The sequence below is a fragment of the Triticum dicoccoides genome, chromosome 3A, assembly GCF_002162155.2.
Source record: "Triticum dicoccoides isolate Atlit2015 ecotype Zavitan chromosome 3A, WEW_v2.0, whole genome shotgun sequence".
Classification (NCBI taxonomy): Eukaryota; Viridiplantae; Streptophyta; class Magnoliopsida; order Poales; family Poaceae; genus Triticum; species Triticum dicoccoides.
The window spans coordinates 633426372-633439591 of NC_041384.1; positions in this window are offsets into that span (position 1 = coordinate 633426372).

Sequence of the window (13220 nt, forward strand, 5' to 3'; positions counted from 1 at the left end):
CCTCAATGACCGAGATTAGAGTTTGTTAGCTTTCAATGGAGTTTATGATTCACACTTGAAATTGTGATTTTAATTGTTACTTTAGCAAAAGAGCTCATATGACAATATATATTTATGTTGCTGTTCTAAGAATGATCATGATGCCCTCATGTCTATATTTTATTTTTATCGACACCTCTATCTCTAAACATGTTGACATATTTTTCGATTTCGGCTTTCGCTTGAGGACAAGCGAGGTCTAAGCTTGGGGGAGTTGATACGTCCATTTTGCATCATGATTTTATATTGGTATTTATTGCATTATGGGCTGTTATTACACATTATGTCACAATACTTACGTCTATTCTCTCTTATTTTACAAGGTTTATATGAAGAGGGAGAATGCCGGCAGCTGGGATTCTGGGCTCGAAAAGGAGCAAATATTAGAGACCTATTCTGCACAGCTCCAAAAGTCCTGAAACATCACAGAAGTCCTTTTTGGAATTAATAAAAAATACTGAGTGGAGAAAGTTCCAGAGGGGGGCCGCACCCTGGCCACGAGGGTGGGGGCACGCACTACCCCCCTGGGCGCGCCTCCCTGCCTCGTGGGCCCCCTGGTGGCCCTCCAATGCCCATCTTATGCTATATGAGGTATTTCGTCGAGGAAAAATCATAAGGAAGCTTACGGGACGAAAATCCGCCGCCACGAGGCGGAACCTTGGCGGAACCGATCTAGGGCTCCGGCGGAGCTATTCTGTCGGGGAAACTTCCCTTCGGGAGGGGGAAATCATCACCACCGTCATCACCAACGATCCTCTCATCGGGAGGGGGTCAATCTCCATCTACATCTTCACCAGCACCATCTCATCTCAAACCCTAGTTCATCTCTTGTATCCAATCTTTGTCTCAAAGCCTCAGATTGGTACCTATGGGTTGCTAGTAGTGTTGATTACAACTTGTAGTTGATGCTAGTTGGTTTACTTGGTGGAAGATCATATGTTCAGATCCATTATGCATATTAATACCCCTCTGATTATGAACATGAATATGCTTTGTGAGTAGTTACGTTTGTTCCCGGGGACATGGGAGAAGTCTTGCTATTAGTAGTCATGTGAATTTGGTATTCGTTCGATATTTTGATGAGATGTATGTTGTCATCCCTCTAGTGGTGCCATGTGAACGTCAACTACATGACACTTCACCATTGTTCGGGCCTAGAGGGAGGCATTGGGAAGTAATAAGTAGATGATGGGTTGCTAGAGTGACAGAAGCTTAAACCCTAGTTTATGCGTTGCTTCGTAAGGGGCTGATTTGGATCCATATGTTTCATGCTATGGTTAGGTTTACCTTAATACTTCTATTGTAGTTGCGGATGCTTGCACTGGGGGTTAATCATAAGTGGGATGCTTGTCCAAGTAAGGACAGCACCCAAGCACCGGTCCACCCACATATCAAATTATCAAAGTACCGAACGTGAATCATATGAACGTGATGAAAACTAGCTTGACGATAATTCCCATGTCTCCCCGGGAGCGCTTTCCTTCATATAAGAGTTTGTCCAGGCTTGTCCTTTGCTACAAAAAGGATTGGGCCATCTTGCGGCACCTTATTTACTTTTATTACTTGCTACTCGTTACAAATTACCTTATCACAAAACTATCTGTTACCGATAATTTCAGTGCTTGCAGAGAATACCTTACTGAAAACTGCTTATCATTTCCTTCTGCTCCTCGTTGGGTTCAACACTCTTACTTATCGAAAAGCTACAATAGATCCCCTACACTTGTGGGTCATCACAAACTACAATCACTAGGATGACAGGTAGGGCCGGAAGATTATTTTAATCAAAAAATGCTTTGAGACGGCATCATAGCATGGAGCCGACCCCAACGATTTTAAGCTCACAGGCACGGTACACGCTATCCTAGACTACTCTACACATGAAACTGCCACACGATTGTCCGGGCTACGCTTGGCTCTTCGCCTCTTTGGGAAGTCGAATAATGATGGTGTACTACTGCAGTGGAGTACTATAGTATGCTTCTGGCCATCTCACACCGAGTGAACTGCTGCATGTCCACCGCGTGCGGGAGGGAGAGCATGTAGCGGAAGCTTCTCCTAGTCTTGCCAGCCACCACGCCCATGGGCGAGGGAGGGACACATCTTCATTGACTTACTGCTCCTGCCTTTGCGTGCATGACAGGTGGGCCCAATAGGTGGGTGGCCCACCTGTCATACAGCCAAAGGCAGGTGCAGTTAAAGCACCGGAGCTCAGTCCGCGAAGGAGAGGGCATCATACGATATATTTCAATAATTTGCGTTTACCAATGCATTAATTACAACGCATGCATGCATGCATGACTTTCCTTTTGATACTTGCATGTGTTGATTTAATGCACCTTGAAGTAGCACTACTAGGAAAAGGGCTATAGATGGAATTGACACTAATGGCGCACCAGACATGTGATGCGCCATTACTATATACTAATGGCGCACCATGTGTTGGTGCGCCATTAGTGTCCAAATACTAATGGCGCACCACATCCATGGTGCGCCATTAGTAAAAAAAATTAATTTTTTTCAAAACTACTAATGGCGCACCATGGGAGTGGTGCGCCATTACTAGTTGAACTAGTAATGGCGCACCATGCCACGGTGCGCCATTGGTAACTTGGCCACCACTTCCACCGAATGCACCCCCCCGATGGACCGCCTTTTCAGTTAAAAAAATAAAAAAATGATGGAAATATCAAAAAAATAAAAGAAAATAAGTTTCCCATGTGATATGTGGTCTAGTTGTTGTGAAAATATACAAATATGAATTTCGACTTTATTTGCGAAATCTCTCGAGAATTTGTAAAATGGGCATAACTTTTGCGTACGAACTCAGATGAAAAAGTTTTTTATATGAAAAATCATCTACTCGAAAAGTTACATCCGAATTTAACCGGGGAAACCTTGTTAAACATTTTCAAAATCCTCAAAAACCTAACAGAAAAAAATATACGGGGCTTTTAAGATCTGGAGAGGCAAAAAAATTAAAAAAAATTCAAACTTACTAATGGCCCACCTGCCCATGGTGCGCCATTACTATCTTCCCGCCTTCAAAATTCAAAATAAGTCAGAAAAATAAAAAAGTTACTAATGGCGCACCTGCCCATTATGCGCCATTAGTATCTTCCCGCCTTCAAAATTCAAAATAAATCAAAAAAAAGTTAGTAATGGCGCACCTGCCCGCGGTGCGCCATTACTATGCCGTATATATGGCTGGGCGTGGTCCTCTCCTTCTTACCTCTTCATTCTTCTCCTCCACTCCACCTCTCCTCCACTCCATCTCCATCTCTCCTCCACTCCATCTTCCCTTCTCTCCTCCACCATACTACCCTCCTCCTCTCCGGCGACCTCATCCTCCCTCCTCTCCTCCCCTCCCCTCCCCTCACGGTTTCTCCTCCCTCCTCTCTGGTGAGCTCCTCCTCCCTCCTCTCCTCCCATCCCCTCATGGTTTCTCCTTCCTCCTCTCCGATGCTCCGGTGAACTCCTCTCCGGCGACCTCCTCCTCCTCCTCTCCGGCGAACTCCTCCTCCTCCTCTCCGGTGATGTAGGCGAGCGCCTCTCCGGTGACCTCCTCCTCCTCCTCTCCGGTGAAATCCTCTCCGGCAAAAGAACATGACAAAAGAACGTACAAGATCCAAAAACAGGAACAAAATTTGAAATAATATCGTGCCAAAAAACGAGCAAAAAATGGGGAAAAAATCACGATCCAGATCCAAATTCAAAATTCAAAAATAGCAATGGCGCACGGTGGGGGTTAGACGGTGCACCACTACTATTTTCCCGCCTTCAAAATTCAAAAATACTAATGGCGCACCAATGGCCTATACTAATGGCGCACCGTGGCCTATACTAATGGCGCACCAGTGGTGCGCCATTAGTAAAAAATACTAGTGGCGTGATACTAATGGCGCACCAGTGATGCGCCATTAGTAGGAAAAACTGATGCGCCATTAGTAGCCCTTTTCCTAGTAGTGTAGTATGAATAGTTGACGGTAAAGCTTTGTAATGCCCCGGCCCTAAAAGCGAGAGATGGTTGTGCACGAGGAGGGCGAGATCATGCCGACGGAACAGGACCCGACGATGGAGCTCTCTATGGTTTCGATGGACCTCACCTTGCTCCACTGCCCCTTGTGCCTCCGCCCCTTAAATCCTCCAGTGTATGAGGTTCGAATACACCTCGTCCATTCAGGTGATCGGTCAAGGTGCAGGTTTCTTGATTGATGTGCTGTTCAATTGATTTGTACAGTGCAAGGGAGGGCACCTGGCCTACGCGGACTGCCGCGTCGAGTGCCCCAAGAACCAGCGGTAGTGCCATAAGTGCGAGCGCGGCAGTGGCTTCGACGTGCGGAACACGGCAGTGGATGCCGTCCTCTCCTCGGTTAGGGTGGAGTGCCCGCATGAAGGTTGTAGGCTCTACGTCACTTACCACAAGCTCGCCGATCACCAGAGCGTGTGTCCGCTCGCGCCCTACAAATGCCCCGTGCCCGTCTGCGGCTATGAAGGCCCACCGCCGACGCTCTCCCACCACATCAGCACCGTGCATCCAATGCCCGTGCACAGGATCCAGTATGGCAAGGTGCTCCAGCTGCAAGTGCCATTGTCGGAGCCACGACTCTTTCTGTTCGTGGAGGAGGATGACCGCGTGTTTTTCTTGGTTGGTAGCGTGCTCGACATCGGTGCGCCTATCACCATGTCGGTCGTCTGCATCAAAGAGGGGGTGTCCCCACTGCTGCACTACATGGCCAAGTTGTGGGCGAACGGCCCGTCGAGGGAGCCCAAAGGCAGGACCGATGCCGTCCAGGTGAAAATGGAGGTGACAAGCAGCAAGGATCCCGGTGATGTCACCATGCTGGAGCTGACCTTCTTCACAGTTCCGCCCAAGCAGCTGGCCGGGGCTGGGTTGTCGAGGACGGCGTCCCTCCACATTCATATTAACAAGTTCACCTCCTAAATGATTCTACAGTGCCTTCTGTTTATCTTAGTAATATGCTAATATAGGGGTTAGCTCGCTCTACCTTAGCTTAAGAGATGGTGGGTTTTGGTGGCAATGTAGCAATTACTTCGACATCAGATCAACAATTGAAGTAATTTCCAACAGCCGAACGGATATTTTGTGTGTGTTGGATATAAAGATTCTTTGGGTAAGAAGTATAACATCTTATATGCTTCTTTGTTCAGGAAGTGTTGCATACTTGTGCGAGTTGACGCGACACATCAAAGTAGTACTACTAGTAGTAGTATTCCCTCCGATCCTAATTTCTCTGTGCATAAGTCGAGGTGCAGATACCAAGGAGGGCCTGGCTGTGTCTATACTTGGACAACTCACCCGACTACGCACCAGACAGACGGAGCTCATGTCGTGTTGGTGCCGTGTGCGGCCCGCACATTAACCAAAACCTCGCGCCTCCAGCTTAGCCTCCATGTTTTAAACTTCTCAATCTCAAGGCCAAGGAGCAACGTGAAATCTATGATAGAGCCAATCGGATGGTTGAGGACACTACAATTCGTAGCTACATATGCGTGTGTGAGAGAGGACAAGTGCGTGGGTGCACCTCTTCTCTTCATGTAACATACTAAACTCAGAGTACAAGTGTATGTGGGTGGCATCGACCTAGGGAGCTACAGATGGTGAGTGCGAGAAGTCCCGAGAGTTAGGTGTAATGCGTATGAAAAAAACTAGTCTATAGCTCGCCACGAGGCTATTCCTATCGAACGCCCCAATAACCGTATGATATGTATCTGATGGTGCCAGTTATTGCATGTACACAACAGTAGAAAAAGAACTACCATGACATATGCTACTCCATGGCCGAGAACATGTGCCCACGTTACTCCATCCAGGAATAGTGTCGCACTTCAAAACTAGAACCGTCAATAAGTTTTGAGCTTGCGTCTCGTCACATTCCAAATTACTACTCCACGCTATATTTAATTGCAAACTTGTTCACACTGATCACAACCTCAATGGTTTCCCACTTAGGAGCGTATTAGTACTCAGTTATAAATACTACTATGCCAAGATGACTGCACATTCCTCCTCAACTCCTCATCCACAAAAAACGAACAAGTCATTCAACATCCTTCCCTTGCATCTGCCATGGCTAACGTGAGTTCTGGATCGAGATATTACCACCAGGGAGAGGCGAGCATGGAAGCGGAAGCATGAGAGATGTCCCTCCTCACCACGAAAGCAGTCGACATGTCCCGCCACGCGGAAGTAGCAGCACAAAGGTCCCGTCGTGCCGCAGAAGCAGCACGGAGGTCCCACTGAGCTGTCGATGCAGCAGACTGGTCCGGCCACGCCGCGGAACCAGCAGAGATGTCTCGCCGCATCGCGAATGCAGCAAAGATGTCCCGCCGTGCTATGGAAGCCTGTGAAGATGTCTTGTGGGAAGGCGACGACTCTTACATGCACATGCATGCGATCATCCATAGCCAAATGGATCAGATCTCCCGCTGGGTGAGGTTGCAGGACGACATGAAAGCCTCGTTTGAACAGGCTACCAGCGTCCTCCGGCAACTAAGGGAGGGCAATGAGAGGCTCCGGGCCGAGCGCGACCTGTTGAGGGAGAAGATCATCCGAAGTGCAGAGCAGCAGGAGGAGACCAGTGCCTTGTTGAAGAGGACTGGCATGATCGTCAAGAAACTTATGGACGAGAATGACATGCTCCGCATCGAGCGCCAAAAGGATGGTGGAGGAATCCGTGGATGCTCTCAAGCAGCGTCTTGAGGACACGACAGAGCTCATCACCGCTCACCGCGGAGACTAGTTCCCGCGGCCTGCAGCAATACATCAAGAAATTAGAGATCAGTGAGCTAGATCGTTGTCTTCCTTCTTCTTTTGCCCTTGTGTATTTCGGGCGTAGCCGCATGTGGCTTTTTTAATTATCTTCGTAATTATGTAAGACAATTATTATCCACTGTCGTCCTCCTTATATATCCATCAGTCTTGCTATAAGTCACAATAGATGATATATAGGTCCGTCGGATCTTACATCAAGATCCGTGCAAAATAATCTTTTCAGATTTTCTTTTCTCTCTCTTAAAGCTCAGTCGAGTGAGACATAGCCACGCCATTAAACAGAGGCTCGGGCACCATTAATGGAGACCTTGGGAGAGAGGTGGGTGGCAGATGGAGGTCAAAGGGCTCTCGTCCCGATAAGCACGCGCAGGGGTCCGATCGCACGCCTCCCGTACTCAAATACTAGCTACCCTGCACAGCGCCTCCTAGCTAATAAAAAAAGGGGATGTGTGGCAGCACGTAAATGCATGGTAAGTAGAACGCCCATGGTTTCAATAATACTTGTGTTTCCGATTGTAACGTGACATCACTTGTTCCAAAATGACTTTGCTGATTGTTAATGTGTGCGCCTTCGCAAATCGAACGACAAAATTACCACATCATGTTGGTGCCATGTCATGACACCAAGCCAAGTTTCATGATTTTCATGCGTGTTTTGGATTTACAGGAATTAAAAGACCAAGTTTCTCAATGTTTCCGGGCGAGCCACGACGCCTAGATGTTTGAATTTCATTCCCATTTCTTGCATGGGACCTAGAAATTTACCCGAGGACACACATGTGATTTTCAACCAACTTTGGTGCACTGGATCATGTGCTTGTAGTTCAAATTTGAATTATGCACACAAAGGTGACACGTTCCCTCTCAGAACCACGAGCCTTCTTGAGAGAAGCTCCGGTTTGCAAGAAGCTTATACCAAAACTTGTTCCTATTTGGCCAAATTTTTTACCATGGTATGGTAGTACCATGACATGACAGCATGGCAAGTTTCATGATTTTCATGCGTGTTTTGGATTTACAAGAATTTTAAAACCAAGTTTCTCAATGTTCTCGGCCGAGCCACGATGCCCAGATGTTTGAATTTCATTCCCATTGCTTGCACGAGACCTACAAATTTACCCGAGGACACACATGTGATTTTCAACCAACTTTGGTGCATTGGAGCATGTGCTTGTATTTCAAATTTGAATTATGCACACAAAGGTGACACGTTCCCTCTCAGAACCACGAGCCTTCTTGAGAGAAGCTCCGGTTTGCAAGAAGCTAATACCAAAACTTATTCCTATTCGGCCAACTTTTTTAACCACAACATGGTAGTACCATGACATGACACCATGCCAAGTTTCATGATTTTCAGGCATGTTTTGGATTTACAAGAATTTTAAAACCAAGTTTATCGATGTTCTCGGCCTAGCCACGATGCCCATATGTTTGAATTTCATTCACATTTCTTGCACGGGGCCTAGAAATTCACCCGAGGACACACATGTGATTTTTCAACCAACATTGGTGCATGGGAGCATGTGCTTGTTGTTCAAATTTGAATTATGCACATTATATGACTAGAAACTCAAATAATGTATAAAAAAGGCCAAACAAACCAGGAATAATTCCAAAATTTAACAGGGCACTCGTGTAGTTCTATGTTGCCTCTGTAAAGAAACTCAAGGGGGGTAGCATATATCGCTTTGCACTCAGAGGTGACACGTTCCCTCTCAGAACCACGAGCCTTCTTGAGAGAAGATCCGGTGAGACTTTTGGATTTACATGAATTGAAAAACCAAGTTTCTCGATATTCTTAGCCGAGTCACGATGCCCAAATGTTTGAATTTCATTCCCATTTCTTGCATGGTACCTAGAAATTCACCCAAGGACACACATGTGATTCTTCAACCAACTTTGGTGCACCGGAGCATGTTCTTGCAGTTCGAATTTGAATTATCCACATTAAATGTCCAGAATCTCAATTAATGTATAAAAAAGCCAAATGAACCCAGTAATTCCAAAATTTAACAGGGCACTCATATAGTTCTATGTTGCCTCTGTAAAGAAAATCATGGGTAGGCAGTGTATATCATTTCGCACACAAAGGTGACACGTTCCCTCTCGGCACCACGGGGCTTGTTGAGAGAATCTCGGTATTGCAAGAAGCTTATACCAAAACTTGTCCCAATTCAGCCAAAAATTATACATATGAAAACAGGGTTAAGATTATCCCGAACATCTCGCTACCTAGACCAATGTACTCTGATTTGAATTCAATATAAAATGGATACAAATATTTGAATTGGAGATCGTATGGTACATGTAGTTCATAGTGAAATATGATTACTGCTATATGCATGTTTTTTGGTATCAAGATAATATTTAAATGATGGTATAACTTGACAACAATCGTATTCAATAAGCAAAATTAATTCAAATTTAGTCCATATGGTAGACGACAATATATATGTTCATAGGGTGGAGTAAAATGTTCATATATGATGGAAGATCAAAATGTAGGACTACGTCCATTATAAACCGCAAGGTCACCTAACTATATATTCAAATTCAATATAACGTGGATTCAAAAATTGAAATTCGAGATCCTGGCATTTGTAATCATATAAAAAGGGACATAACTCTTTCTTTTGGTGGGAATTGATTTGTTTTTTGTTGTTGTTGAGGGAAGTGCGAATCGATTTCGTACTATACAGGGTAATCTTGTTCTCCCATTTTTTTACATTTTCTTGCTGTTTTTTCAATGGCATTTATAGCAAAATAGTAAAAGGGGACATGACTCTCTTGTGTCTTGTATGAATTGCTTTTTGTACATGTTAAGTTTGTTCTGCCGAACATGGAATCCGCGCCTTGTTATCCCGAAATTTTCAAGCTCGAGTATCTTTTTGTCTCATCTGCTTTGAAACTCCCGCCTCTTCAACCCGCGCCGCCTCTTGTTATCCCAAAATTTTGACGCGCGCGAAAACTCCCTCATCATCTGAAATCGGTCCCACGGCCCAGACACGTGAAATCCCCCTTCTACCCCTCAGTCGGAATGTCGGCTCGACGTCGCGTGGTCAAAATCGGTGGGGGTACGCTGGTAACTTACCCTACATTTTGGACAAGCGTGTCCCTAAGACATGGCACCCCCTACCTTCCCCTTCGTGCCCCCTGCTACCTCTTGAGCACTGCGTTGGTTTTCCCTTGAAGAGGGAAGGGTGATGCAGTAAAGCAGCGTAAGTATTTCCCTCAGTTTTTGAGAACCAACGTATCAATCCAGTTGGAGACCACGCGCGAGTCACCTCGTACCTACACAAACAAATAAGAACCTCGCAACCAACGTGATAAAGGGGTTGTCAATCCCTTCATGGCCACTTGCAAGAGTGAGATCTGATAGAGATGATAATAATAAGATAAATATTTTTGGTATTTTTATGATATAGATTGAAAGTAAAGATTGCAAAATAAAATAGATTGGAAACTTGTATGATGGAGAATACACCCGGGGGCCATAGGTTTCACTAATGGCTTCTCTCAAGATAGCATAAGTATTACGGTGGGTGAACAAATTACTGTCGAGCAATTGATAGAAAAGCGAATCATTATGAGAATATCTAGGCATGATCATGTATATAGGCATCACGTCCGTGACAAGTAGACCGACTCCTGCCTGCATCTACTAATATTACTCCACACATCGACCGCTATCTAGCATGCATCTAGAGTATTAAGTTCATAAGAACAGAGTAACGCCTTAATCAAGATGACATGATGTAGAGGGATAAACTCATGCAATATGGTATAAACCCCATCTTTTTATCCTCGATGGCAATAATACGATACGTGTCATTTCCCTTTCTGTCACTGGGATCGAGCACCGGAAGATTGAACCCAAAGCTAAGCACTTCTCCCATTGCAAGAAAGATCAATCTAGTAGGCCAAACCAAACTAATAATTCGAAGAGACTTGCAAAGATAAACCAATCATACATAAAAGAATTCAGAGGAGATTCAAATATTGTTCATAGATAGACTTGATCATAAACCCACAATTCACCGGATCTCGAAAAACACACCGCAAAAGAAGATTACATCGAATAGATCTCCAAGAGAATCAAGGAGAACTTTGTATTGAGATCCAAAGAGAGAGAAGAAGCCATCTAGCTACTAGCTATGGACCCGCAGGTCTGAAGTAAACTACTCACACATCATCGGAGGGGCCATGGAGTTGATGTAGAGGCCCTCTGTGATCAATGCCTCCTCCGGCGGAGCTTCGAAAAAGGCCCCAAGATGGGATCTCTTGGGTAGAGAAGGTTGCGGCGGTGGAAATAAGGTTTCATGGTGCTCCTGGATGTTTGCGGTGTATATGGATATATATAGGAGGAAGAAGTAGGTCGGTGGAGCAACGAGGGGCCCACGAGGGTGGAGGGCGCGCCCAGGGGGGTGGGCGCGCCCCCCTGCCTTGTGGCCTACTCGATTGTTTCTTGACGTCCACTCCAAGTCTCCTGGATCATGTTTGTTCCAAAAATAACGCTCCCGAAGGTTTCATTCCGTTTGGACTCCGTTTGATATTCCTTTTCGATGAAACACTAAAATAGGCAAAAAAACATCAATTTGGGTTGGGCCTCCGGTTAATAGGTTAGTCCCAAATATAACATAGAAGTGTAAAATAAAGCCCATTAACATCCAAAACAGATAATATAATAGCATGGAACAATCAGAAACTATAGATACGTTGGAGACGTATCAAGCATCCCCAAGCTTAATTCATGCTCGTCCTCGAGTAGGTAAATGATAAAAACGGAATTTTTGATGTGGAATGCTTCCTAACATATTTCTCAATGTAATTTTTCTTTATTGTGGCATGAATGCTTAGATCCGAAAGATTCAAGATAAAAGTTTAATATTGACATAGAAATAATAATACTTCAAGCATACTAACAAAGCAATCATTTCTTCTCAAAATAACATGGCAAAAGAAAGTTATCCCTACAAAATCATATAGTCTAGCTATGCTCTATCTTCATCACACAAAATATTAAATCATGCATAACCCCGATGACAATTCAAGCAATTGTTTCATACATTTTATGTTCTCAAACTTTTTCAATCTTCACGCAATGTATGAGCGTGAGCCATTGATATAGTACTATGGTGGAATAGAATGGTGGTTGTGGAGAAGACAAAAAAGGAGAAGATAGTCTCACATCAACTAGGCGTATCAACGAGCTATGGAGATGCCCATTAATAGATATCAATCTGAGTGAGTAGGGATTGCCATGCAATGGATGCACTAGAGCTATAAGTGTATGAAAGCTCAACAAAAGAAACTAAGTGGGTATGCATCCAACTTGCTTTCTCACGAAGACCTAGGGTAATTTGTGGAAGCCCATCATTGGAATATACAAGCCAAGTTCTATAACGTAAAATTCCCACTAGTTTATGAAAGTGACAACATAGGAGACTCTCTATCATGAAGATCATGGTGCTACTTTGAAGCACAAGTGTGGAAAAAGGATAGTAACATTGTCCCTTCTCTCTTTTTCTCTAATTTTTTTATTTGGGCCTTCTTTATTTTTTTCTTTTGGCCTCTTTTTTTTCGTCTGGAGTCTCATCCCGACTTGTGGGGGAATCATAGTCTCCATCATCCTTTCCTCACTGGGACAATGCTCTAATAATCATGATCATCACACTTCTTTTTACTTACAACTCAAGAATTACAACTCAATACTTAGAACAAAATATGACTCTATGTGAATGCCTCCGGCGGTGTACCGGGATATGCAATGAATCAAGAGTGACATGTATGAAAGAATTATGAACGGTGGCTTTGCCACAAATACGAGGTCAACTACATGATCATGCAAAGCAATATGACAATGATGAAGCGTGTCAATACAACGAAATGGTGGAAAGTTGCATGGCAATATATCTCGGAATGGCTATGGAAATGCCATAATAGGTAGGTTTGGTGGCTGTTTTGAGGAAGGTATATTTTGGGTTTATGGTACCAGCGAAAGTTGCACGGTACTAGAGAGGCTAGCAATGGTGGAAGGGTGAGGGTGTGTATAATCCATGGACTCAACATTAGTCATAAAGAACTCACATACTTATTGCAAAAATCTATTAGTTATCGAAACAAAGTATTACGTGCATGCTCCTAGGGGGATAGATTGATAGGAAAAGACCATCGCTCGTCCCCGACCGCCACTCATAAGGAAGGCAATCAATAAATAAATCATGCTCCGACTTCATCACATAACGGTTCACCATACGTGCATGCTACGGGAATCACAAACTTCAACACAAGTATTTCTCAAATTCACAACTACTCAACTAGCATGACTCTAATATCACCATCTCCATATCTCAAAACAATTATCAAGTATCAAACTTCTCATAGT